This window comes from Geotrypetes seraphini, chromosome 1 (genome assembly GCF_902459505.1).
Source record: "Geotrypetes seraphini chromosome 1, aGeoSer1.1, whole genome shotgun sequence".
NCBI lineage: Eukaryota > Metazoa > Chordata > Amphibia > Gymnophiona > Dermophiidae > Geotrypetes > Geotrypetes seraphini.
This window is the reverse complement of record NC_047084.1, coordinates 283,553,033-283,580,911: the sequence shown is the minus strand read 5'-3', so window position 1 is coordinate 283,580,911 and position 27,879 is coordinate 283,553,033. Positions and strand designations below refer to the sequence as shown.

General features: G+C 44.9%; 1 protein-coding gene across 3 annotated transcripts in view; it reads right to left on the bottom strand.

The window, feature by feature from the left end:
* The window catches only part of PTPRA (protein tyrosine phosphatase receptor type A), a 287,845-nt gene that overhangs the window by 142,756 nt on the left and 117,210 nt on the right, over window positions 1-27,879 (bottom strand). The window lies entirely within an intron of this gene.

Here is a 27,879-nt window from a genome sequence, read left to right as displayed (position 1 = left end):
GCGCCTTGTGGTACTCCATACTTTACTGGTTTGGGTTGCGATAGAGTGGATTTTAATAGGACGCTTTGGGTCCTATGGTTCAGGAATGACAAGAACCACTGGAATGCTAGATCACTTATTCCAATATTTGCGAGTCTGGTGAGGGGGCAGGGGTGATCAATGGTATCGAAGGTAGCAATGAGGTCTAGGACAACTAGGATCCCATCACTGCCTTTGTCTAGTATATTCTAGCAGTCTTCGATAACGTCCGCCATGACCATTTTGTGCTATGGAATTTTCTGAAGCCAGATTGGTACAGAGAGAGAGCGTTCTGTCTGTCGACGAAGGTGTGGTGTTGTGGTGTTGTGGTGTTGTGACGAAGGTGTGGTGATCCTTTTCAAGGATCTTGGAGACGAAGGGAAGGTTGGAGACTGGTCTATAGTTGCTGGGTTTGTTTGGATCCAGAGTCGTTTTTTAAGGATTGGCTTGATGATTGCCGATTTCCAGCTTTGTGGTACCAGTCCTGATTGAAATGAGGAATTTATTAGAGGTAGATCTGGCGGGCATGGCTCAAGCACAGATCCAGAGGGTCTTAGTGTGGTATCATTTTTGCTAGGTCATCATGAGATGCTGGTTCACAGCGATCAAGGGTTCCAGTTCCCGATTCTCTCAGGGGGGGGTGGGGTTGTTCCAGATATTTGGTGGGTTTGGAGGCATTTAATCAAGATTTGCGTGTATATGATCTATCTTTTCTTGGAAGCAGACGGAGAGGATTTCACTGTTCAGGTCTGTTTGTAGGGTTTTTTTGTTTCCTTGTGAAGCAGTGAGCAGGTTTTTTGTCAGTGTAAAGAGGTTCCTCGATGTGTTTGGAGCTTTCAGTAGGAGATTAGTATAGTATAGTAAGTCTTATTTGTATTATAGATGGCTAGCTTGTACTCATCTAGTAGTTTTCTCCAGTAGGCTTTGTCTTTTTTGTCTATGGATTTATACCAGTTTCTCTCAGTTTTTCTTAGTTCTTTCTTCTTTTTCCTGAGGTCTCAAGACTAACGATTACATAAAGAAAGGCAGGGCAGCAAGTCGGTAATTTATTTATTGGAAGTGAAATAGTTAACTAAAAAATATGGAACTTGAATAATTTCTTTTCCTTGATTTCACGTAAGAGTAGCACTGAAAAGGTTACATTCTTGGAGAGGACACAGGAAGGTTCTCGTCCAAGGCACCACATCCACTGCGGCAGCTAAGGATCCCAGGACTAGGAGATAGTCCCACTTTGATGGAACGGACCTCTGCAAGAGACAAGGAATCAGAGCACAATTGCTATCTGCGTGCCTTTGGAAGATAGACTTGGCCAGCAGCCATGTCAAATAAGACTCCCAGACACTCCAGGGATTGATACGGCATCAAAATCGCTCTTTCAGTAATTCACAACGCAACCCAGAGCCTCCAGGACTCAGATCACCTGATCCACAGTGTGTCGGCCCCCTCGGAGAACGAGTGGGTTCTGATCAGCCAGTTGTCTAGATAGGGATGCACTTTCAAACCCCACTTGAGCAAGAAAGTTGCTACCACAGCCATCACTTAGGTGAAGAGCAAAGAGCTGTCGCCAGGCCAGATGGCAAAACTGAAAATGGAAGCCTGCAAAACCTCCTATGGTCTAGAAAAAATAGGAATATACAAAAAGGCTTCTGTCAGATCTAGAAAGGCTAGGTAATCTCCTGGGGCCACCATTGCTATGAGAGATTAAACGCTTCCAGACAAAATATTGGAAATCTGAGTGCTGCCCTCACATGAGGAAGGTCAAGGATGGCTCTCCAATCGCATTGTCTTACTTTGGCACCAATCAAGGCCTTAGGCCTCCTTCCCAGAACACCCTGGGATGGGCCCATTCCATCCCAGGGTGCACCTAAGGCCCTGATTGGGAGGGGTATTAGGCATCTGAGCTAATCAGGGTCATAGGCCCCTACCCAGTGTATCCCAGGATGCACTCGGAAGGGGAAGGCCTGCTATTTTGAAGAGGTGAGCCTGCCAATCGGAGGGAGTGGGCATCCCTCCGGCAAGCCATCCTTCATCAAAGGTATGAAGGGGTGTCGGGGTGGTCTTAAGGGTGCAGGGTGAGTGTCTGGATGTTTGGGGTTGTAAGTGGATTTTGAGCTTCGTGAGGTATCGCTGGTTTGGGAGGGGTGTCGGGGGTTCCAGAATGGTGGCGGCAATGTGGGGTGGGGGGCTTCAAAGGAGTGACAGCAGAAGAAAATGGGCATCCCCCCTGCTGGAATACCTTCCAAGCAGGTGTCGGGGGTTCGGGGGGGTCACCTGACAAAGCCACTCTGCTGATTGCAGCAGGGGTATTTTCCCCTTGATTAGCTGAGCCGGCATGACTGAGACCTGCTGGCTCAGCTGATTGGAGATTCCCTTGCCGCACTCACCCGACAGACCCGATTCTGTAACTGGTGCCTGTGACAAGGTACCATTTAGAGAATCAGGAGGTTCCATTAGGGCAGACGCAATTCTGTACAGGATGCTGATGTGCGATTCTCAGTTGCTTTTTAGGTGTCTGCTTAGACAGGCATCCTAAAGAGAATCAGCGCCACATACTATCAAATGCAGTGAAGAATTAAGTGGCTGTAGCTCTAACCTCTACGCCACATACCATTCTATTTCTCAGAAGAGCCTGTGAGGATATAGTTTCCTCCTTCCCTTGCTTACAATGGGGACACCAGAAAAATGGCAGAGTCTTGTCCAGAGCATTTGTTTATTTCTGGATCTAAAGTCACACAGGCTTTGAAAACAACAGATGGGTGTGCAATTCTCAGTCAGATATCTGAAAAATGTATAAATCTGTGTATTGATGCTAATTTTTTTTTTTTTTTTTTTTACTCTGAATGGATTTCAGCTTTTATTAATATAAGGAAGGATCCTCACATCACAGACAATACCTCTTCTGATTCACTGATTCCTACTTTACAAGATTAAAGAAGTTATTTTAGAAGTCCTATTTCTGATCCCCATGTGGAAATAGTAGCACATTACATGTTTTATGATTGCATACAATTGGTAAAACCCTTTTTTAGGAAACCACTCTTTATACATGGAAATAGATACTACATACAGAATTCAAAGGGGTGTAATTTGGGCAGCACTTGAATGTAACAAAATTCTACATGTGTATTTCCCATTTCACAAAGGGAAAATACTCTTACGTATTTGAGGGGAACAGTTTCATGTCAGCTTTTATACCTGGCTTAACAGCACTTACAGGTTTCAGAAAAGTACTTGTTTCAATCAGGGCTTTACAAAAGGTATTAAAAAGCCATTCTCTTTAATTCAAGATCTTTTTTGTCCACCTATAAAATGTTACCACATTAAATTTGTGGACTCATTACTTAAGTGGTGGCACTTAAACGTTTAGGTTTGTAAAATAAGCAGCCACACATGAAAGTGTCTGAACTTATGTTTATAGCAGCTTACAATAAAATATCAAAGAAAAGTAGAGTTTCAAAGATGAGAGAAAAGACCAAATCATTCAAGGAACAAACATATAGGAACACTGAGAACAGAGGTTTTCACCTTGAGGACTGCAGATCCCATGAAACCCAGGAAGAAATAAGGAAAATATGGAAGGCTATAAATAGGTTGAAATAATTAACTAATTTACTACTGGGTTTCATTTACAGGGTTATAGAAAACCAATTTAAAAAATAAGCCTTTAATAATTCTTAAACTTAGGAAAGGACAGCTTGGAATAGAGGTAAAGTGGCAAGCCTTTCCAAAGAAATGGAGACAAAAAGTTAATAGGCCGTGGAACGAATAGATTCATGGTGAGCTTGTTTAAGGGACGGAAGTATTAGCCAGTTGGAATCAAGACTGCAATGATTGAGATGGTGTATATGTAATTGTATACTTACACATAGAAATCATGAAATCACCATTTCCAGCAGAAGGTCTGTGCTATCCATTTTTTCCACATGTATCTTTATAAAATGGCTGCTCCCATTACACATGCCAGCATATATAGTATTTACATGTATTTTAGAAAAGGCTCTATATTGGCAAATCCTTTTCAAAAATACTACTAGAACTAAGCACAACTCAATCTTGGAGTCTTACTTCCAATCTCTATATTCTCTGTAAAATAGGGTTTCATGTATGTGGGAAGGGGGAGGTAGAACTCAGTACGTTCTTCCAACTGCTTTGGGCTTCCAGCTCAAGCAAGCTAAAGGCCAAGAACTGGTGCCATAAACCTTCAATTGTAACTACCTAGGGATTGTTTCCCTATTTTATATCTTCTCCCAATATACTACAAAAATTGCAGTGATAATTATTGGCTGGGGACTAACTTAAGGAAAATTTGCACGTGGAGTCAGAAAAGGTGAAGAAAAATAATCTCAGCTAGAATAAATGTGGTAAGCAAGTCCTGTTACAGTATGTGCTAGCAATGGGCATTCATTTGAAATGAATGTTTCCAAGTTTCCAAGTTTATTAGTTTTTAATAACCCGATCATAAAATGAATATCTGACCGGTTTACAATTATATAATAATTAAAAAAGAATTTAATATAGAATAGAGAGAAATAAAAAGAGTGTAAAAGAGTAGTTAGAGTGAACACGTATGACATTTACAGACAAACTAGAAAGTGAGGAAAAATGGGGAGGTGGGAAAAAGTTACATAATTGTGGAAGGAAAAAAGGATATAGAGGGAAAAGGGGATGACACATAAGGGGTGGGGGTATAATAAAAAAGAAGGTGGACTGCTCTAAAATAAATTTAAAAAAAAAAAAAAATTATATTATTATTTTATGATTAGGATTTATCGTACGCATCTTGAAAAAGCAATGTTACTTACCGTAACAGTTGTTATCCAGGGACAGCAGGCAGCTATTCTCACTAGTGGGTGATGTCATCAGACAGAGCCCCGGTACGGACGTCTCACAAGCACGTGTTGCTTGTAGAAACTTAAAGTTTCTAGATGCCCGCACCGCGCATGCGCCGGTGCCTTCCTACCCGGAGATCCGGGCGTGTCTCCTCAGTTCAGGTAGCTAGCCTGAGAAGCCAACCCAGGGGAGGTGGGTGGGACGTGAGAATAGCTGCCTGCTGTCCCTGGATAACAACTGTTACGGTAAGTAACATTGCTTTATCCCAGGACAAGCAGGCAGGTATTCTCACTAGTGGGTGACCTCCAAGCTAACCTCAGTGGGATGGAGGGGGAGTTGGCGACTTAAGAGAATAAATTTTTCAATACTGTTTGGCCAAACTGTCCATCCCGTCTGGAGAGGGTATCCAGACAATAATGTGAGGTGAATGTGTGAACCGAGGACCAGGTGGCAGCCTTACAAATTTCCTCGATTGGTGTTGATCTGAGGAAAGCTACTGAGGCTGCCATTGCTCTGACCTTATGGGCTGTGACCTTACAAGGAAGTGATAATCCAGCCTGGGCATAGCAGAAAGAGATACAAGCCGCCATCCAATTAGAGATGGTGCGCTTTGATACGGGTCTTCCCAACTTGTTAGGATCGAAGGAGACAAAAAGTTGAGGAGTGGTTCTGTGTGGCTTGGTGCGATCCAAGTAGAAAGCCAAGGCACGTTTACAGTCTAGAGTGTGAAGGGCCGATTCTCCGTGGTGAGAATGGGGCTTAGGGAAGAATACTGGAAGTACAATGGATTGGTTGAGATGAAATTCGGAGACCACCTTAGGCAGGAATTTCGGGTGAGTGCGGAGGACCACCTTGTCATGATGGAATACTGTGAATGGTGGGTCCGCCATCAATGCCTGGAGTTCGCTGACTCTGCGAGCGGACGTAAGGGCTACAAGGAAAAGCACTTTCCAGGTGAGATACTTAAGAGGGGCCCTGTTGAGTGGTTCAAACGGGGGCTTCATGAGGTGGGAAAGGACTACATTGAGGTCCCAAACTACTGGGGGTGGTTTGAGAGGAGGGTTAACATGGAAGAGTCCTTTCATAAATCTGGCGACCACCGGATGGGCCGAGAGGGGTTTCCCTTGTAGGGGCTGGTGGAACGCCGCAATAGCGCTCAGGTGGACTCGTATGGATGTGGACTTGAGCCCAGATTGAGATAGGTGTAGGAGATAGTCCAGCACGGAGGATAAGGAAGCTCGCTGAGGTTCCTTTGACTTAGAAACACACCATGAGGAGAATCTGGTCCATTTCTGGGAGTAGCATTGTCGAGTGGCGGGCTTCCTGGAAGCTTCCAAGACCTCCCTCACTTCTTGTGAGAATTGGTGAGGGGTTACGTTGAGAGGAACCAAGCTGTCAGGTGGAGAGACTGCAGGTTGGGATGAAGTAGTGATCCTTGATGTTGAGTAAGTAGTGAAGGAAACACTGGAAGTGGTACTGGTTCCCTGCTGCTGAGTTGAAGTAGGAGGGAGAACCAAGGTTGTCTGGGCCACCGAGGAGCTATTAGAATCATGGTGGCCCGTTCGAGTTTCAGCTTGACCAGAGTCTTCTGGATCAGCGGGAATGGTGGGAACGCATATAGAAATCGTTTCCCCCAGTTCAGTAGAAAAGCATCTGCCTCGAGGCGATGAGGAGTGTAGATCCTGGAGCAAAACTGAGGCAGTTTGGAGTTGTGGGGAGCCGCAAAGAGGTCTATCTGAGGCGTCCCCCATTGCGTGAAGATTTGGTGAAGGGGGCTGGAATGGAGAGTCCATTCGTGCGGTTGTAGCAGACGGCTTAGTTTGTCTGCTAAGACGTTGTTCTCCCCTTGGATGTATACTGCTCTGAGTAGGGCGTTGTGGCGCGCCGCCCAGTCCCAGACTCGTAGAGCTTCCTGGCAAAGGAGGGCCGAGCCCGTGCCTCCTTGCTTGTTGATATAATACATGGCGGCCTGATTGTCTGTGCGAATGAGGATTACCATGTCGTGAAGTAGGTGTTGGAAAGCTTGGAGCGCATTGAAGATGGCTCTGAGTTCCAGTAGATTGATTTGGTGTAGTCTTTCCGCACTGGTCCAGAATCCTTGGGTGCGGAGACCCTCCAGGTGGGCCCCCCATGCATAATTCGATGAATCGGTTGTGAGAACTTTCTGATGGGGGGGAGAGTGCATCAGCAAACCTCTGGATAGATTCGAAGAGGTCATCCACCAAAGTAGAGACTGCCGAAGAGCAGGTGTGACTAAGATGTGTTTGGATAGTGGATCGGACGTCTGATTCCACTGTGATGCCAGGGTCCACTGGGGGATCCTGAGGTGGAGTCTGGCAAAGGGTGTCACATGTACTGTGGAGGCCATATGGCCCAGGAGCACCATCAGTTGTCTCGCCGGTAGGGTTTGGCGAGTAGACACCGACTGGCAGAGATGAAGAAGAGACTCCATGCGTTGCAGAGGCAGGAATGCTCGGAGTCGGGTGGTGTCCAGGACCGCTCCGATGAAGGGGAGGGACTGGGTGGGTTGTAGATGAGACTTGGAGAAGTTGATCTCGAAGCCCAAATTCTGGAGGAAGTAGGTTGTAGCCAAGGCCGCCGAAGTGACCTCTGGGGCTGACGGGGCCTTGATGAGCCAGTCGTCGAGGTATGGGAACACCTGTAGACCCCTGTCCCGGAGTGCTGCGGCCACTACCACCAGGCACTTTGTGAAGACTCTGGGGGACGAAGATAGGCCGAATGGTAGCACTCGATACTGTAGGTGCAGATTTCCCACCCGAAATCTGAGGAACTTTCGGGAGGCCGGGTGAATGGGGATGTGAGTGTAGGCCTCCTTGAGATCCAGGGAGCATAACCAGTCGTTCTGCTCGAGGAGGGGGTATAGAGAAGCCAAAGTCAACATGCGAAACTTCTCTTTGACCAGGAACTTGTTGAGGGCCCGAAGGTCTAAAATGGGTCGCAGGTCGCCCGTTTTCTTCGGGACGAGGAAGTACCGGGAGTAAAACCCTCGGTTCAATTGGTCTGACGGGACCGGCTCGACAGCCCGAAGCTGAAGTAAGGTTTGGACTTCCTGAAGAAGAAGGGCGGTCTGCGTCGAGCTTGAAGGATACTCTCTTGGAGGATGGTCCGGGGGGACCCGGTGGAATTGAAGAGAGTATCCTTCTCTTATGATGGTGAGGACCCATAGGTCCGTGGTTATGGCCTCCCATCGATGGTAAAAAAGATGGAGGCGGCCCCCTATGGGAGAGGCCGAGGTTATGCTCCCGGGAGGGGCGTCAAAAGGGCTGGGGAGCCTTAGGTACAGCCGGTGGCTGAGGTTTTTGCTGAGACTTCTGGGGAGGTTGTCTCTTCGCAGGCTGTCTCGCAGCAGGCGTTTGTCTGGGCATGTAACGCCGCTGGTAAATCAGGGGTGGCCTGGAAGGTCGAGACTGTTGAGGTTTGGGTTTGGGCCGCAGGATGGATTGAAAAGATTTTTCATGATCCGACAGCTTCTTGGTAACAGTTTCGATAGACTCATCGAACAGGTCAGCTCCAGCACATGGTACATTGGCGAGTCTGTCCTGTAGGTTGGGATCCATATCGATTGTACGGAGCCATGCCAGGCGACGCATAGCTACCGCGCTTGCGGCGGCGCGTGCCGAGAGTTCAAATGCATCGAAGGAGGATTGCATCAGCTGGAGGCGTAATTGGGAGAGGGAGGCTACCACTTCCTCGAACTCGAATCGAGCTTGGTTGTCTATGAACGGAGTGAACTTGCGGAGTACCGGCAAGAAGAACTCCAGATAGGAAGAGAAAAAGAAGTTGTAGTTTAGCACCCGTGACGCCATCATGGAGTTTTGGTAGAATTTTCTACCAAATTTGTCCATCGTTCTCCCCTCTCGGCCCGGCGGTACAGAGGCGTAGACCTGGGAGGGATGAGAGCGTTTAAGGGAGGACTCGACCAGTAGGGATTGGTGGGAGAGTTGAGGGCCCTCGAACCCTTTATGGTGCACGATGCGGTATCGAGCATCGAGTTTGCTGGGGATCGCCGGTATGGAATACGGTGTTTCGAAGCACTGCATGAAGGTCTGGTCCAGTAATTTATGCAAGGGGAGCCGAAGCGACTCCGTTGGAGGGTTAGGTAAATGCATGGTGTCCAGATACTCTTTGGAGTATCGGGAGCCCGTGTCAAGGGTCACATCCAGATCATCCGCCATTTGTCGGAGGAATGATGAGAAGGACAATTGTTCCGCCAGCGTCGGTCTGTGGGACGGGCTGGAGGAGGAGGAGGCCTCCAGGTCCATGGACATCGGGGAGTGGCAAGGAGAATCGGGCACCGATGTCTCCTCGTACTCCGGGCCCCCCGGAGGGGACACCTCTGATGAGGAGTATCCCCTACGTTGCAGTTTTTTCTGCGGTGACACCTCCGAATGGCGTGAGGAGTGCCAGGATGAGTGTCTCGATCGGTGCCCGTCTCGGTGGCGGGACGGGGATCGGGATCGTCTGTGCATCGCATGGTCTCCCGAGGCCCCCAAGTGGATAGGGCTGGAAGCGGTGGATCGCAACTGGGTTTGCGATGCGGGTTCTTGCGATGCTACCCAAGTCTGGTAAGGAGTACGGAAGAACTCTTCCTGGCTATGCCCAGGGCTTCGAGTATCGATCGGAGGTCTGGTCCCATGTTGGCGCGGAGGCGTAATGGGTTCTAATGGCGGCATATCGGTAAGCGAGGCTTGCCGCGTGGGCATCGCCGCCCTCCCCCGTTCGTCCTCGTCGGTTGTCGAGGTCGAACGGTGTGGGGGAGGGGGCGGACCGCCCCTTTGGACCGGTACCGGGAGGTCACCCTGTATGGCAGCGATGAGCCCGGGTCCGATGGTCTGCATGAGCTCAACGAATTGAGCTTCCAGCACGGACCGTAGCGAAGCCGATAAGGTGGGATCCGCACCGAAAGGGGGTTCTCCTGCACGGACATCGCGCTCCTTCGAGGCCGAGTGCTTCTGCTTAGTAGCTTTCGGCACTTTGATGACCATTGGTGGCACTGTGGAAGGAAGAGGTACCTGAACCGAGGAGACCGGGGCAGGCACCGACGTCGAGCTCGTGGATGGTGTCGGGGTGAGCGATGCCGGTTTCACCACACTCGATGCAGGAGGGGTCGATGCCGGTTTCGCCCGAACCGGGGAGGTATCAGATGAAGTGGAGGCTGAGGGATCCTTAGCTGCGTCCATCTTGAACATCGATTCCCACAATAGGCAACGCCGCTTGAATGAGCGTGCCGTAAGGGTAGAGCAAGGCCTGCACGATTTCGGGATGTGGTCAGGGCCCAAACACTGCAAACAGCGCCAGTGAGGGTCCGTGAGTGAAATCGCGCGTTGGCACTTGCTGCACTTTTTAAACCCGGTGATTGGCCGGGACATAGGCCGGAAAATCTCCGCCGCGAGGTCGAAGCCAGTGGGCCTGAGCCACGTGGCCGGCCCGTTCGACCCGCCGGAGGAAATAATCTTCTTTTTTTTTTTTTTTTTTTTTACTGAAAAAGAAAAGTACTGTTAACTGTAATTAAAAGAAAGCGAAAACGCGGACAAGGAAGGCAAATTTAACTGAATTCAGCTAGCGCATGATGAAGTTGAACTTCTCAGCTCCGCGGAAAAGAAAGAACTGAGGAGACACGCCCGGATCTCCGGGTAGGAAGGCACCGGCGCATGCGCGGTGCGGGCATCTAGAAACTTTAAGTTTCTACAAGCAACACGTGCTTGTGAGACGTCCGTACCGGGGCTCTGTCTGATGACATCACCCACTAGTGAGAATACCTGCCTGCTTGTCCTGGGATAAAGGAAAGTTTTGAGATTGACCTTAAATTTTGGTAGTTGTAGTTCATCGCGAAGATATTGAGGGAGAGAGTTCCATAAGGTGGGTGCTGTTATTGCGAAATTAGTTTTTCTAGTGTAATGTCCTTCATTATCAAGAGTGCACATTTGCCTATATAGTGTGCTCTCATCTTGATAGCTGCTGGTTTGCACATGTGCATACATCAAGTAAAAGCATGCACTATGTGTAAATAGCATGCACTTCTACAGAGCGCACATGCTATTTACAAAAGGGCTCCTTTTACTAAGGTGTGCTAACATTTTTAGCACACGCATTTTAGCGCACACTAAACCCGTGCTACGCTTCTAGCACTAACGCCAGCTCAATGCTGGCATTAAGGTCTAGAGTGCGGGGCAATTTAGCGTGTGTTATTCTGCGCATTAAGGCCCTACACACCTTTGTAAAAGGAGCCCATAGTGCACCCTATGAAAACAAACAAGTGGACACAAAAAGGGATTTGGGTGCCCATCCCTAGTATATTTAACTGGTGTTAGTCTTTGTATGTGTGACTAGCTAGTTAGTTGCTTCTTCCATTAAAGGCTTGGGAGAAGAGCCAGGCTTTCACTTGCTTCTTGAAGTAGATATACAGGCTCATTTTCAAATCACAGACCAGGGGTGTCAAAGTCCCTCCTCGAGGGCCGCAATCCAGTCGGGTTTTCAGGATTTCCCCAATGAATATGCATGAGATCTATTAGCATACAATGAAAGCAGTGCATGCAAATAGATCTCATGCATATTCACTGGGGAAATCTTGAATATCCAACTGGATTACAGCCCTCGAGGAGGGACTTTGACCCCCCCCTGACTTAGACACACAAAGTACCATGGGTTTCTCTTTGAAAATGAGCCTCAAAGTCTTGCACTGGACAAAGCCTTACTGGGCCTGTGTTCCAGAGTGTGGGGCTACTCTCCTGTAAAGGTTTGTAGGTGGGTGTCAAATTGTGCGGCTTCCTTTGGAGAGGGTGTAGTTAGGAATACTTTTTAGGAAGATTTTGGCGACCCTGGAAATACAATTTGTGTAGAGTTTTAGTATATTTATTGATATATACTGAGTTGTAAATATAACATCTAGGCAGTTCACAATTATACCTAAAATAGCAATAGTTTAAAATACATAAAATACACAAATATTACAGACTTATCGAGCATGGCAGGACTATACATATGAGAAAATCTAAAAAAGGGTAGAGTCTAACTTACAATCCATTTATACTAATGAGGGAAAAGGTGGGGGAGGGTAAACACAAAACAGAAGTGCTTATATGGGTAAAGGTTAAAAAAAAAAACATTTTAAGTGCTCTCTTGAAGTTTAAGATTGAAGATTTCATGCAAAGCATAAGAGGATGACTATTCCAAATGGAAAGGTCTACACCACTAAAGCAAGATTTTTGAATTGTATCTAGACAAATGTGGCAACATTATGAACCACAGTGTTCTCCCCAGAAATTTTTTTCCAGCCATGTGGCACGAAAAAGTAGCCGGGTGGGGCGGGATGGGGAAATTTGGTGGTGGGGAAAATGAAAGGGTCCTTTTACTAAGATGTGCTAGCCGTTTTAGCGAGTGCTAAACACTAACATGCCCATTATAGTCTATGGATGCGTTAGCGTTTAGCACACGCTAAAACAGCTAGCGCACCTTAGTAAAAAGATCCCTAAATGTGCACTATTTTTATTAGTTAATTATTATTAATTATTTTCCCATGCTCAATATGACTTTCTTTTTTAAGGTTTGACACTTAGGGCTCTTTTTACGAAGGCGCGTTAGGGCCTTAATGCGTGGAATAGCTTGCGCTAAAATGTCATGCGTGCTAGCTGCTACCGCCTCCTTTTGAGCAGGCAGTAGTGTTTCGGCTTGTGTGTGCTAAAAACGCTAGCGTACCTTCGTAAAAGGAGCCCTTAGGCAGTGTTCCAGTAGCATTTAAACCACCCTTGAAAAACAGTAATGCAGATCCTCTTATTCCGAATAACTACTGGTCAGTAATCAAACCTTCCGTTTCTTTCAAACACTACAGTACTTGAGAGAGTGGTATTCAACCAACTTCAAACTCATGTTGAATCAGTTAATGCTTTGCATCCCTGGCAATCTGGTTTTTGTTTAAGACATTGCACAGAGAAAGTAGTTCCTGACTTAGGGCTCCTTATACAAAGCTGCGATAGCAATTCTGCCACAGCAAATGCACTGAAGCCCATAGGAATTGAATGGACTTTGGTGCATTAGCCATGGGAGAATATCTACTGTGGCTTTGTAAAAAGGATCCTTACTGAGTAAACTCCATGGTCACCTAGAGACCAATGTTTCTCAACTTCTTCAAGCCAAGTACCCCGTAAGTCTAACAAATACCAACTGAGTACCCCAGTCCAAGCTCCGTCCCCAATCCCAACCCCATTATAATAGTACTAATTGTAATAATACAATTTCTTCCATTCATTTTTCATGTACATACAATATAATCTTATTAATTCATAACACTGCATGCAGAGAAAATGTTAATTATCCTTTATATTTTTTCTATTTTTCTTTTTAAAAAAATATCTTTATTCATTTTAAAGCCAAAAAATAAGTGCAACGTATTGTACAGACATTTTACACTTTAACAGCACTTAAATTCTATCAAATTACACTTTATGACAAAAAATATATCACCCCCTCCAACAATTGCACTCAAATTGAAAGTATCTCCCCACCCACCCTGGACGTGTACGATCAAAGGGGAAAATCAACAATTACTCCTTACAGAATTTTGTTAATGGCTCCCAAATATCCATAAATTTCCTATAGTGTCCCTGTTGTATTGCCATCATACCTTCCATTTTAAAAGTGTAGGTTAGAGGCCACCTTGCTCATGGTGAAGGAGTAGGAGCGGGGAAAAAGATTGGCATGCAGCCTGGAACGCTATGCAAATTACCCCTCCCTGCTCATTGTGCAGGAGTTGGGGCAGGGAAGAGGATTGGCACGCGGGTTCGATGCTGATGGTATGAGCAGGGCTGTTTGTAGATCTGAGGATGCAAGATGAAAGCTGGACGCTCACCTAAATTAGTCGGTTGGAACGCCCGGCTAAAACACGCTAGGGAGAACACTGAACCAGTAAGAAAATTTTGATTTAAAAAACGTAAGATTCATTTAGAAATGTATGGTAGAAGTAGATTGGCTAAGAGTAAAGGATTCCTTGAGTGTAACACTTGGTAAGCCATGATTGAACATTTATGAATAATACGAGAAATTGCTGGTAACTAAGGTTCAGATTAAAATACAGAAGTGACATGTTCAAATTTTTTCTTATACTGCTGCATAGTAATACTAGTGATAAGCTTCATATCCTGTTCTTCAGGACTCTGACTCATTTCCTCTTTGTGTAGGGTTCTTCAGCTTGAAGAAGAGATGGCTCAGGAGAGATATAATACAGTGGAGCACAATAGGTAGACATGAATCGTTTGGTTACTCTTTCTAACTAGAGGGCATGGAATGAAGCTACTAAATAGTAAATTTAAAACAAACCAGCGAAAGTATTTCTTTACTCAATCAATCTATTCGTCTTCCCTTCCCTAAAACTATGTCACCTGAAAAGGTTCTTCGACAAAACCTTTGCCTTCCAGGCGGCCAAACAGAACCCATGGCTAGCCCAAATTATGCTCGAGGCCCCCACCTACCTCGACTTCAGAAAACTACTCAAAACTCATTTATTCCACGGACGGAATCCCTAATCCCCCCTTCTTCCACTTCTCTCCCCCCCCCACCAAAAAATGATCTCTCCCTTTACTCCTTCTCATTGCTCTCCCCCAACCTGCTAACTACAATGATTTATACAACCCCTTCATGCTTACCTCAACAACTTCGCTTCTTGTAAATCTGTTTAATTGATGTGAACCGCCTAGAACTCCCTGGGTATGGCGGTATACAAAAATAAAGTTGTTATTATTATTATTATTATTATTAATTAAACTCTGGACTTTGTTGTTAGAGAATGTGGTGAAAGCAGTTAACTTAGCAGGGTTTTCAAAAAAGTCTGGATAATTTCCTAAAAGAAGAGACCATAAACCATTATTAAGATGAACTTGGGATAATCCACTGTTTACTCCTAGGATAATGAGCATAAAATCTATTTTACTCTTTTGGGACCTTGCCAGGTTTCTGTGACCTGTATTGGCCACAGATGGAAATAGGATAGTGGGCTTGATGGACCTTCAGTCTGTTCCAGTTTGGCAACTCTTATATTCTCTTGAAGATCAAACACAGTTTTAAATTTAGCCTGACACTGTGAAGTTTTTGTGGAAACGGTTCAATCACATGAAGCATTCAGACTAAGCATTTGTATTTAAGGCAGCAGTTGGTAGTAAATATACAGAACATGTATTTCTTTCCTGTGATGGGTGCTTCATCGGCTGTTCAGGGCAGCCAAACACAGAACTGCTCAAGAGAAAAGAATGTAAAACACCTACAACTATTATTTTGAAGTGATGAATTCTACCCAAAACTATATACTTGGCGGGGAGAGGGGGGGAATACTAAGAAAGACAATCAAACATTTTTCTGGCACACGCTTATGATTCTTCATTAAAAAAAAAAAAAAAAAAAAAAGATTTAACCATGAAACCTGTGCTCTGCCAGCTATACTTCTTTCACTATCCAAAGGGATGAAAGAGGAGATAAGAAAGCTGAAGTCATTTGGAAAACTTGCAAATGTTTCCAGCACTTTCTGAAGATCCCCTTCCATAAACAAGGGAATATATTAGCACTTCCTAGTACAGATAGGCACAAACTGGAGTCATTGTTGGAATCTAAAACCAGACTGACAGCAAATATAATGCTATCAGGTAGATATAAGTTAAGTACTCATTTTTATTTCTTTACTATTTGTAATCACATTGAGGAAAAAGCTCACTGTTCACTAACACAAAAAGGGATGGAGGTATGTCAGACCCCGATTGATTTTTCAGAGGATTCTTTTTGCGAGAAGATAGCTAAACTAATGGTGGATAAAGCGATGGGGCTGGATGGTGTACATCCGAGGGTATTGAAGGAACTTGGGGAAGTTCTGGCAGCTCTGCTGCTGACCTTTTCAAAGCTTTTAAAGTCAGGAGTAGTAATGGAGGACTGGAGAAGGTCAGAAGTGATGCCTCTCCACAAAAGTAGAAGGAAGAAGCAGGGAACTAAAGGCTAGTAAGTTCGACTTCTGTGGTAAATTAATGGAAATGCTTTTAAAACAGAAAATAGTAATATTTCTAGAATTTAGTGGATTACAGGACCTGAGCCAACATGGATTTAGTAGAGTCAGGTCTTGTCAGACAAATCTGATCAACTTCTTTGACTGGTTGACCAGAGAACTGATTAGAGGGAGTGCACTAGATATGATTATTTAGATTTTAGCAAAGCCTTTGACAGTGTTCCACACAGGAGTCTGATAAATAAATAAAGTGCCCTCGGTATGGGTCCCAAAGTGATGGACTGGGTCAGGAACTGGTTGAGTGGAAGGCGAGAGAGGGTAGTGGTCAATGGAGATTGCTTTGAGGAAAGAAATGTTACCAGTGGTGTGCCTCAAGGTTTGGTTCTTGGGTCTGTACTTTTTAACAGTTTTGTAAGCGATATTGCTGAAGGGTTGTCAGGTAAGATGCGCCTCTTGCAGATGATACCAAAATCTGCACTAGAGTAGACAACCAGGATGGTGTGAATAACATGAGGAAGGACCTAGCGAAGCTTAAAGAATGTTTTAAAATATGGCAGCTAAGATCTCTATTTCCCCTCTCCTACCTGTTCTCCAAAGTATACAGTCCATATTGAGATATTTAAGTCTGTCCCCATATGCCTTATGACGAAGACCACTAACCTTCCTTTCTCTTGACTGACTGCATCCTGTTCATATCTTTTTGAAAGTGTAGTCTCCAGAATTATATACAATATTCTAAATGAGGTCTCGCCAGAGTCTTATACAGGGGCAAGTCCTGATTCTCTTTCATTCACAAAAGTTCTTCACCTCCTAAACTGTACTGTTCCCTCAGGTTTTTGCAGCCCAAATGCATGACATTATAGTTCTTAACATTAAATGTTTAAATACCTAAGTGGCATAAATGCTCATGAGGTGATTTTTCATTTGAAAGGAAACTCTAGAATGAGACAGCATAGGATAAAATTTAGAAGTGATAGTCTCAGGATTAATCTAGGACAGTGTTTTTCAACCTTTTTACACCCGTGGACCGGCAGAAATAAAATAATTATTTTGTGGACCAGCAAACTACTAAGACTGAAAAAAAACCCAACACATTTCTGCCCCGTCTCTGCAAGCTCGGTCCCCACAAACCATCTGATCCCATCCGCACAAGCCTCAGTTATGATTTTATATTGAACGTATTTTATTAAAGTATAAAAAGAAACAATATTCTGTACAATTGTCATTTTAAATACCTTCAGTTATTTAATGTACCACACAAATCCTCCTAATCCACACAGGCTGCTGCTGAATGAAGTAGAATAGAATATTGAATATATATAGACCGTGGAGGTAATACCAGCAGACACTTGAGCTCCACGGTCTATATATATTTAATATTCTATTCTACTCCATTCAGCAGCAGCCTGTGTACATTAGGAGCAATTGTCATTTTATAAATATAAATATACAGAGTAAGGACCAACAAAACCCCTGTCTCCCCTCCCCTTCACATATATCCCCTCTACTGGACAAACCAAATTATTACAGAATGCTACACAGAAATATCATGCCAACAGAATACTGCAGTCACACACGACAGGAATAGTGTTAGGGGAGTGCCCCCTGGTCAGAGAGAGCCCTAAGCCAGCTGGTAGCTAAAGAAGCACTGGGCTTTGCAGTCCCCAGTTATGTTTCTAGCAGGATATATATTTCAAATCTGATATATTCTAATGACAAAATAGAAATAAAATTATTTTTTTCTACCTTTTGTTGTCTCTGGTTTCTACTTTCATCTTCTTTTCACTCTTTTCCTTCCAGCATCTGCCCTGTCTCTTCAATCCAGCATCTGCCCCTTCCATCCACTATCTGCCCTCTCCCCCTTCCATATGTATCTGATTTCTTTCTATGCCCCTCTCCCTAGCCTGTGCCTTCTCTCTCCTTTTTACATCATTCATTCCAGCTTCACTGCTTTCTTCATTTTTATCTCTTCTACACCAGATCTAGCATCTTTATCCCTCTCTCATTTCTCTGCTGACCCTCTTCCCAGCATCAATCTCTCTCTACTTTCTCATTCCTCTGTCTCTCCCCTTTCCCTCATCTGATCTTCCCATTCCACCCTGACCCCGTTTCCCCTCCTGTAATATCCCTGCCAGCTGTTTCCTTCCTTTTTTCCTTCTCCCTTCCCTCCTCCGCCTATCCAACATTAACTCTCTTCCCATCCCTTTCCCTCCTCCCCTCCCAGCAGCATCTCTCCTTCTACCTTCCTCCAGGTCCAGTAGCAGCTCTCCCTTTATCCAGCAGCTTCCCAGCCTCCAACAGTGGCTTCCTCCCCTTCCAGCAGCAATCAGTACTTGCCTGCAGCAGTGATTTACTTAGGCAGCCTTGGGTCCATTGCCGCCTCTGAGGAAAGGAGAAGTCGCCGAAGTGAATCACTGCCCTGGCAAGTACAAGAGCTGCTGGTAGGGGAGACAGCCACTGTTGAAGGCTCCCCAGGATGTTGCTCCCACACACGCTGACCATCTCCCTCCACTTGCATCTGTACCTGTAGCTCTCTCCCTTCTACCTGCACCTTCCCCGCGGCCCTCTTTAGCAACTCGGCAGGGGCGGTGATCAAGACAGGCTGCCGACGTCAGGACCTTCCATCTCTGAGTCCCGCCTATTTTGTTTCAACTTCCTGTTTCCGAACAGGCGAGACTCACAGAGGTTCTCCTTTGTTCTTCTTCCGCCTTCCTTTAGATATCTTCGGTATATGAAGATTCTGTGCTTCTGTGATGGTGTTTTTCAGCAGAGACCATGCTTGATCAACTGTTTGGTTTTCTGCTTTGTGCTTCTTGAGCCGTTTTCTAACCATGGATCTCATGCTATCGTAATTCCCTTTTTTGAAATTAAAGGTTGTGGTTTTATTCCTGATTGGTTTCCCCTTTCCGATGCTAATGGTAAAATAGATCATATTGTGATCACTTGTCCCTAGCGGAGCCTTAACTTTTACATCTGTTGCTCTTCCCGTAATGCCATTTATGACCAAATCCAGGACTGCATTTCCTCTTGTCGGTTCTCCTACCATTTGTTCCATAAAGCAATCTTCTATCATTTCCAGGAATTTTATCTCCCTGCCGTTGTTTGACGTTCCCAAATTCCAGTTTATCCCCGGAAAGTTGAAGTCTCCCATGATCGTCATTTTGCCTGATTTACTTCCCCGTTTAATTTCCTCCATCATTTCATTGTCTGTTTCCTCAGACTGTCCCGGAGGTCGATAATAGAGGCCAATTTGTGTGTCAGCCTCATTATGTCCAGGAATCTTTATCCAGAGTGATTCTAGTTTTCCATTTGCTTCTATTTCTCCTTCTCTAACAGACTCTATTTCTTCTTGGACATATAGGGCAATACCTCCCCCTTTCTGCCCTATCCTATCTCTTCTGTATAGTTTATATCCTTGTAATGCTGTGTCCCATTCATTTTCTTCATTCCACCATGTTTCTGTTAGTCCTATGATATCTGGATCTTGTCTACTTGCTATTTCTTCCAGCTCTCCCATTTTGTTTCCTAAGCTTCTGGCATTCGTGTACATACATTTAAGTTCTGTTCGTACTATGTTACTGGATTTAGTGGTCCACACATCCTTTTTATTACCTCTTGTAGTGTCCTCATATTCATGCCCTATATCTATATGATTGCTTGGAGTTACCTCCTCAGGATTATCTTGGTGTCCGGGCCATCAACCGGCTGTCGACTGTCGGCTCTCCCCTGTTCTTTAGTTTAAAGCCTTCTCAATGAACTTCCTTATGTTCTCAGCCAGAACTCTCGCTTCTTGTTTGGCTAGATGAAGTCCGTCCTTTCTATAATACCCGCTCTTTCCCCAGAATGTTGTCCAGTTTCGCACGAAGTCAAAACCCTCTTCTTCGCACCAACGCCTCATCCAGGCGTTCACAGCTCTCAGTTCATCCTGTCTCGTAGCGTCCGCTCTCGGTACCGGAAGGATTTCCGAGAAAGCCACCTTCACCTCTTCCACCTTCAACTGCCTTCCAAGTGAGCGGAGCTGATCCTTTAATTCTTCCCTGTCGTACTTCCGTCTGCAAACATCATTGGTTCCCACATGGATGAGCACAGCGGTTTCCTTTCCCCCTGCTCCATCTATGATCCTGGTGATCCTGCTGGCCACATCCTTGACTCTTGCACCAGGCAGGCAGGTGACTAATCTATCCCTTCTTCCTCCCGCAATGTGGCTGTCCACATTTCTTATTATGGAATCTCCGACTATAATACCAATCTTCTCTAGTTGGATGATCCTCGAGGGTCTTAAGTCTGTATCCTCGGCGTAAGTCAAGTTTGCCTTCATCTGTGTCTCGTCCTCAGTTGGTCTATCGTCTCTGCTGATTGGATTGTAGTCTCTTTCTGCCTCAATTGTTCCAGCCTCCCTGATTGTTTGGTTGCTGATATCAAGCCCTGGGGTCTCCACAATCTGCTGGTGGGCATCTTCGATGTATCTCTCCAACTCTTCAATCACTTCACTAGAGCTGGACTCCACAGTCATCCTCTCCTTCGTGCGATTTTCCTCTTTAATAATGAGAAGTTCTTCTAGTTCCTTCACCGTTCCCTCCAGCAACCAGACTTGCTGCTTCAGGCTTTCCAGCTCCCTGCACCGACTGCAAATGTATGCCATAGTCCCAGAGGGGAGGTATTCATACATACTGCAGCCGGTACAGAAGACTGGAAAGCTCATCTTCTGACTTCCGTGGGCACTCATAGCCACCTTATGACCCAAGGATTTGGGATCAATTAATTTGTTGGCCTTACTTCCTGGCTCTTTCTTAAGGCGTCTTCGCTAAGGCGAGCGCCTTTGCTGCTCGCCGCGCGCCGTTGGCCCTCTCCCTTATAAGGATGAGCCGAGTCGCGCTGTTTCTGAAGCGCTGGGGGTGGGCGGAACTACCTCTCGCCTACCCCGCGCTGCCTGCGATCTCTCCTAGCCTTTGCTGGTGTTAGTGTTTGTAAAAAAGAATAAAGAATATCTCCTTACAGTAATTCGCAGCTCCGGTGGTTCCTGCCTCCCCCACCGGCTGTACTCGATCTCCGCGGCTCTCCCTTATAAGGGTGAGCTGAGTCGCGCTGTTTCTGACGTGCTGGGGGTGGGCGGAGCTACCTCTCGCCTATCCCGCGCTGCCTGCGATCTCTCCTAGCCTTTGCTGGTGTTAGTGTTTGTAAAAAAGAATAAAGAATATCTCCTTACAGTAATTCGCAGCTCCGGTGGTTCCTGCCTCCCCCACCGGCTGTCATAGGCACGTGGGATCTCTTAGGGAGAGGAGGAGATAGTGGATGCTGTGTTTGGGCAGAAAGGATCTGCCATCATGTTTCTCTGTTTCTATATTTCTGTCATGATCTGAGTTTTAGATAACAATCACAAATCTAGTTATGTTTTTAGTCAGTTCTTGCTTCCTAGTACAAAACTGCTGAAAGGGTGTGAGCTAAATCCAAATTTTAAAAAAGCCTGCAGAACATCATTTCCTTTTAACACCGAATGACATTTTCAGTTATCATGAATAGCTGCCAACCCCCCACTCTTGCAATGCATCCAACAGAAAGACATTAAACACAATTCTTGACAACTCAACACATATTACAGCTGTGGTTACAAAATCTCTTTCAAGAGTATACCAAGTGTTTTTGAAAACTCTAAAACTACCAACTCTAATGTACTAATCGCGACCCTAGACTACAAAACTTTCAGAAAAGAAATAAAAACCTTGCTATTCAAGAAATCCTCTGAAGCAAACCGCTCTACTCTGTAACACCTCTGGACATGTTCAGAAATCCTCTTCTGTAATCCGCCTTGAACCGCAAGGTAATGGCAGAATAAAAATCACTAATGTAAATGTAATGTAATATACTTCTTCTTTACTTCCACTTTTGTGGAAAGGGTCCACATCCGCCCTTCTTCAGTCCTCCGGTACCACTCCCGATTCTAGAATGTCACTGAAAAGATCAGTCAGCGGAGCCACCAGAACTTCCCTAAGGTCCTTCAGCACCCTCGGATGTACATCATCTGGCCCCATCACTTTGTCTACTTTTATTTTAACTAGCTCCTCAGGAACACAACCCTCTGAAAATTGATCAGGGTCTCCCTCTCCTCCATCCCTATTCATGTTTGTCTTCTGTGGTCTCGCTCTTGGTGCTTCAGCCATGAACAGAGAAGAGAAATGTTTGTTAAACAATTCAGTCTTTTCTTTATCAGTTTCTATATATTTCTCCTCTTCACCTTTGAGTCTCACAATGCCACTTTTGCACTTCTTCCTATCATTAATATATCTAAAAAAAAAGTCTTGTCTCCCCATTTTACCGTGTGAGCTATTTTCTCTTCCATTTGCATCTTTGCTTTCCTGACTACACGACCAGCCTCTCTTAACTTTTCCAGATATTTTTGCCTGTCTTCCTCTATTTATGATCTTTTGTAGTTTATGAAAGCATGGTGAGCATAGTATGGCAAACATAGTTTTACAAGCCTGGCTATCCAAGTATGACATGACAGTATGAAACGTAGCATGATAAAACCTAGCACGCTAGACATGGAACGGTAAATATTGTGTAGCAGACATAGCATGAGAAATAGTATGGACATGAGAAATAGTACGGACATGGTAGACATAGTATGGCAAATATAGTATGGAAGATATGATGTATAGTATAGTACAGAAGTTCTCAACATGCAGTACACCTACCCCAGGGGATACACGGTGTGGTGCTGTAAGTCTCCCACCTTTCTTCTGCTATCGCATTTCTCCCTTTTGCCACCATTGTTTTCTCTCCCCAGTCCTCCCAGACTGGAAGCTCTGCTTTCAACTTCTACACACAGCTGCCGCTAGCATTACTTTTGTGATTCCATCAGTCAGCTGTGGGGCCTTTGCTAAGCCAGCCCGCCTCCGATGATGCAACTTCATCTTTCCTCAGAGGCCAGCCTAGCAAAGGCCCTGAGGCTGCCTGATGGAATCACTCTCCAGGCCCCTACCCCTTAATCTCCCTCCCAACCCCATGATCCCCCCTCCACAGACCTACCAAGGTACCTGATGGTCCAGCTGGAGTCTTTGTGGCAGGAGCACGGCTCTCTTGCTCCTGCTTCCTCGCAGCTGCCTTCTAAATAGCTGCTGTGACCTCTCGCAGCTGCTCACATTTCCTGTAGTACTGCGAGCTGTTGCAAGAGGTTGCAGCAGCCTTTTTAGAATCAATTATGAGGAGGCAGGAGCGAGAGGGCCACACTCCTGCCACAAAGACTCGCTCTGGACGACTAGGTACCTCGGTAGGCCTGGGGGGAGTGGGGGGAATCGTGGGGTTAGGCTGGAGATTAAAGGTCAGGGCCTGGAGAGGGGAGAGAACCTTGGTTATGTAGTGTGCTCATAAGGCAGGGGAGGGTGGCAGAGATGAGCGGTGCAGAGTCCTGCGAGGGGTTGGAGGGGAGAGAGATGTCAGACCAGTGGAAGGAGAAGAGGGAGGGAAAGAGAGAGAAATGCCTGACCAGGGAATGTAAGGGAAGGAGGGGAGAGGGAGATGCCAGACTACGGGAAGGAGAGGAGAGGTGTCAGACTGTGGGAAGGGGGGAAAGGAAGGAGAGAGATGTCCAACCACTGGCGGAGGAAGGGAAGGAGAGATTGATGCCAGACTATGGAAACGGGAAGGAGAGATAGATGCCAGACCATGAAGTAAGACATGAAAAAGTAGATTTTGAGAAGAAAGCAGAAAAATAGAAAAAAGTTGAATGTTAAAAGTTAATGCCAAAGATGGATGTGGCGTCTTGCTGAAGACCTTATGAGCACATTTAAATATTTAAAAGCCTTTAAATGTTACATGATGATATTATTTGAGAAACTTCCCAGTATTGATGAGAGGGGGGTCTTTTGTGTTTTGTTCTAGTTTGAAAGATGGATGCAGGGCAGAAAGTGAAGAAGGAGAGAAAAACAGTCAGTGTTAGGCCCTGGAAACACAGTTAAGAGCACAATGAGAAGGAAGTGCATCGAGAGACTGGGAAAGAATGATTAGACAAATAAAATCACCAGACAACAAAGGTAGAGAAAATTATTTTATTTTCAATTTAGTGATCAAAATGTGTCAGTTTGGGAGAATTTATATCTGTTGTCTATATTTTGCACTATATTTGTCTATTTTTCTATAGCTGTTACTGAAGTGACATTACATATTTTAAAGTCATCTGCCTTGACCTCTGAAAAAAAAAACACATTTTCTCTGTGTACAGAGTTCTTTGTGCAGTTTAATTTTGTGGTTACGATTGTGTATTGTTAATAAGATTATATTGTGTGTATATGAAAAAAGGAATGGAAGAAATTGCATTACAATTAGTACTATTATTATGGGGGTGAGGTCTGGATTGGAGCTTGGGTGGGCCTGGGGCAGAGCTTGGGCAGGGGTGATCGGTTGATATTAGACTTAGGGGGTACTTGGCTTGAAGAAGTTGAGAATACTGGCATAGTAAAGTGTGAGAGAAATGGTGATAGTATGACAAAATGTGGCAAAACATTGTATGACAAAACATGGCATGGTTAGAAATTTGGGTTGGAGCACTCTCATAGAGGGTCAAGGAAAGAGGTGAGAATTTATTGCCTTCCTGAACTTCAGTAGACCTTCTAATGATCTTATCTGGGTAAATAGTTTGTTCCAGAGATGCGGTGGGTAGTGTGAATAAGATCTTTTCTGGACGGTCTCAATGTGGAGGACGGGTAATCGGTTTTCTTCTTGTGAGTGAAACATTCAATTCAGGGCATAGAGCAGAAGTTTGAAGGCCATATAGGCCACTATCATGTTATGGAAGAGTTTGTAGGCCATTACTAGGCCTTTGAATATACATCATTTGTTGATCAGCAGCTAGTGGGTAGCGCATGGCGCTGGGGTGATCAGGTCTCATAAAGATTCTTTAGGAGTCGGATGGCAGCATTTTGTATTCATTGTAGTCAATGGATTGCAGTGAGCCCATTTAGGAGCATGTTGCAGTAGCCCACACGGGAGAGGACGAAGGCATAAAGTAGTTGAGAAAAGTCTGGTTCTGAGATGTATCATCTGATTTTCCATAGCTGCCAGAGGTAGTAGAATGAGGCAGGTACTACTTGGGAGATATGGTCAAAGAGCAAAGGTCGCTGTCAAGGATCATACCTAGGCTGCGTACTTTGTCTTTGGACTTCAGGATGGCGGATTCCCAAATGACTGACAGGCGGGCTAGTTCAGAATCGCCTCTCCATATCCAGAGAAGCTCGGTTTTCACCATGTTTAGTTGCAGCTTCTTTTGGGTCATCCAGCTTTCTATTTCAGAGAGATATTTGTGTAGTTTTGAGATTTGAGCACCTCTGTTTAAGCCTAGTGGTAAGTACAGTTGTAAGTCGTCAACAAAGGAACGGATCTTTATTTGGTATTTTAAGCCGATGCCTATCATTGGTCTGATATAGAGGTTGAAAAGCAGGAGGGACAGGAGGGTGTCCTGTGGTATTCCATATTTTATCAGTTTAGGATGCACAAGAATAGATCTTAGTAGGACACTTTGGGTCCTATGGCTCAGGAATAACAAGAACCACCGGAGTGCTGGATTGTTGATTTTAATATTTGAGTGTCTAGCAAGGAGGCAGTGGTGATTGATGGTATCGAAGGTGGCATTGAATTCTAGAAGGCCAAAAGCCCATCGTTTTCTTTGTCTAGTATGTTCCAGAAGTCATTAATAATGTCCACTAAGACTGTTTCTGTGCTATGGAATTTTCTGAACCAGACTGGTAAGGGAAGAAGGCACTCTGTCTGTTGATGAAGGCCTGGAGTTTCAATAATATTCTTTTCAAGGATCTTGGAGATGAAGTGAAAGCTGGAGATCAGTCTGTAGTTGTGGGTTCATTCGGATCCAGGGTTGCTGTTTTTTTAGATAGGCCTGATGATTGCCAATTTCCAGCTTTGCAGTACTGTTCCTGATTGCAGGGAGGAATTTATTAGAGGTAGGATCGATTTGATGAAGGCATCCTTTATGGCCGTCAGGAGATTCAGTGGGCATAGATCGAGGATGGTCTAATGTGGCCTACATTGCAATCTCGCTGTTCCGTCTTCCCATTTATGATGATATTTTTTACAGATAGCTTATTCCAAACCATGCTCTTTGAGTGACTGTTGGACTTCCCCAAGTTTCTAGTTTAAAAGCTACTCTATCTCCTTTTTAAATGTTGACACTAAGAGCCTAGTTCCATCTCTGGTTAAGATAGAGCCTATCTTTGTGGAATAGGGTCCCCTTTCCCCAGTTCCTAACAAATCTAAAACTCTCTTCCCTTCACTATCAACTCATCCACATATTGATACTCTGGAGCTCTGCCTTTCTCTTGGGTCCTGCACATGGTACAAGGAGCACTTCTGAAAATGCTACCGTGGAGGTTCTGGATTTTAACTTCCTACCTAAGAGCCTAAATTTGGCTTCCAGAATCTCCCTATCACATTTCCTTATGTCACTGGTACCCATATGTAACAAGACAGCAGGCTCCTCCCCAGCACTGTCTAAAATCTTATCTAGGTGACACGTGAGGTCCGTCACCTTTGCACCAGGCAGGCAAATGACCAAGCGAACTTCACATCCATCAGTCACCCAGCTATCTACATGCCTAATTATTGAATCTCCCACCACAATGGCCTTCCTAACACCTTCCTTCCTGGGCAGAAGCCCCAGGAGACACATCCTCGGTGCGAGAGTACACTGCATCCCCTGGTGGGCAGGTCCTGACTTCAGGATTGCCGCCAACTTCACCAGGGTGATGCCCTCCTTTAAGACCTCCCTCTTCCAAGGCTATACAGAGGCTGTCAGACAGAAAGTAGGACTTTTCTACAATGTCTCTGTAGGTCTCCTCTGTGTAACATAGGCCATTATTGACATGGCTTGGGGAAAATCCACTGATTATTCCTAGAATAAGCAGCATAAAATCTGTTTACTACTTTGGATCTTGCCAGGTACCTGTGACCTGGGTTGGCCACTGTTGGAAATAAGATATTGGACTTGATGGACCTTCGGTCTGTCTCAGTATGGCAATTCTTATGTTCTTATACTCTTATGAGGCTACAGGTGTGTAGTGAAAATAAAACAGCACTGAAAGCAGGAATCAAAAATGAAGGTACTAGCTGATAACAAGCTCAGTTTCTGACATGTCTGAGAAATAATGCAGTACTCAAATTAGAACTCTCAAGACTTTAGAGCACCCTTTCATCAAATGACTAACTTTCAAAAAAAGTCACTGACAAATACACTGAAATAAACTGAGAACAGAAGTAAAGAGAGAAGGATGGTAAAATGGATAGAATAAAACACAAAATAGAAATTAAATGGTTTCTACCATTAGAACATAAGAATAGTCAATACTGAGTCAGATTAGGGATCTATCCAGCCCAGTATCTTGTTTCTAATAGTGGCCAATCCAGTTCACAAGTACCTAGCAGAAACCTAAATAGTAGCAACATTCCATGCTACCAATCCAAGGGGCAAGCAGTGGCTTCCCCCAATGTCTGTCTTAATAGCAGACTATGGAATTTTCCTCCAGGAAGTTGTGCAAAACTTTTCTTTTTTTAAACCCAGGTAAGCTAACCAGATATACATTCTCTGGCAACAAATTCCAGAGCTTAATTATTCGTTGAGTGAAAAAATATTTCCTCCTATTTGTTTTAAAGATATTTCTAAGTAACTTCATTGAGTGTCCCTTACCTAGTCTTTTTACTTTTACCCATTCTACACTACTCAGGATTTTGTAAACCATCTAGGACAGTGGTTCCCAACTCTGTCCTGAAGGTCCACTAGTCTAATCGGGTTTTCAGGATAGCAGATTTGCATGCCTGTCACTTCCACTATATGCAAATTTATCTCATGTATATTCATTAGAGCTAGCCTGAAAACCCGATTGGCCTGGTGGTCCTCCAGGACAGGGTTGGGAACCACTGATCTAGGAAGCTGTTTATTAAGGTGCGCTAAAGATTAAGGCATCCATTATATTCTATGGGCGCATTAGCATTTAGCATGCTTTTTATTTTTTATTATTTGAATTGTTATA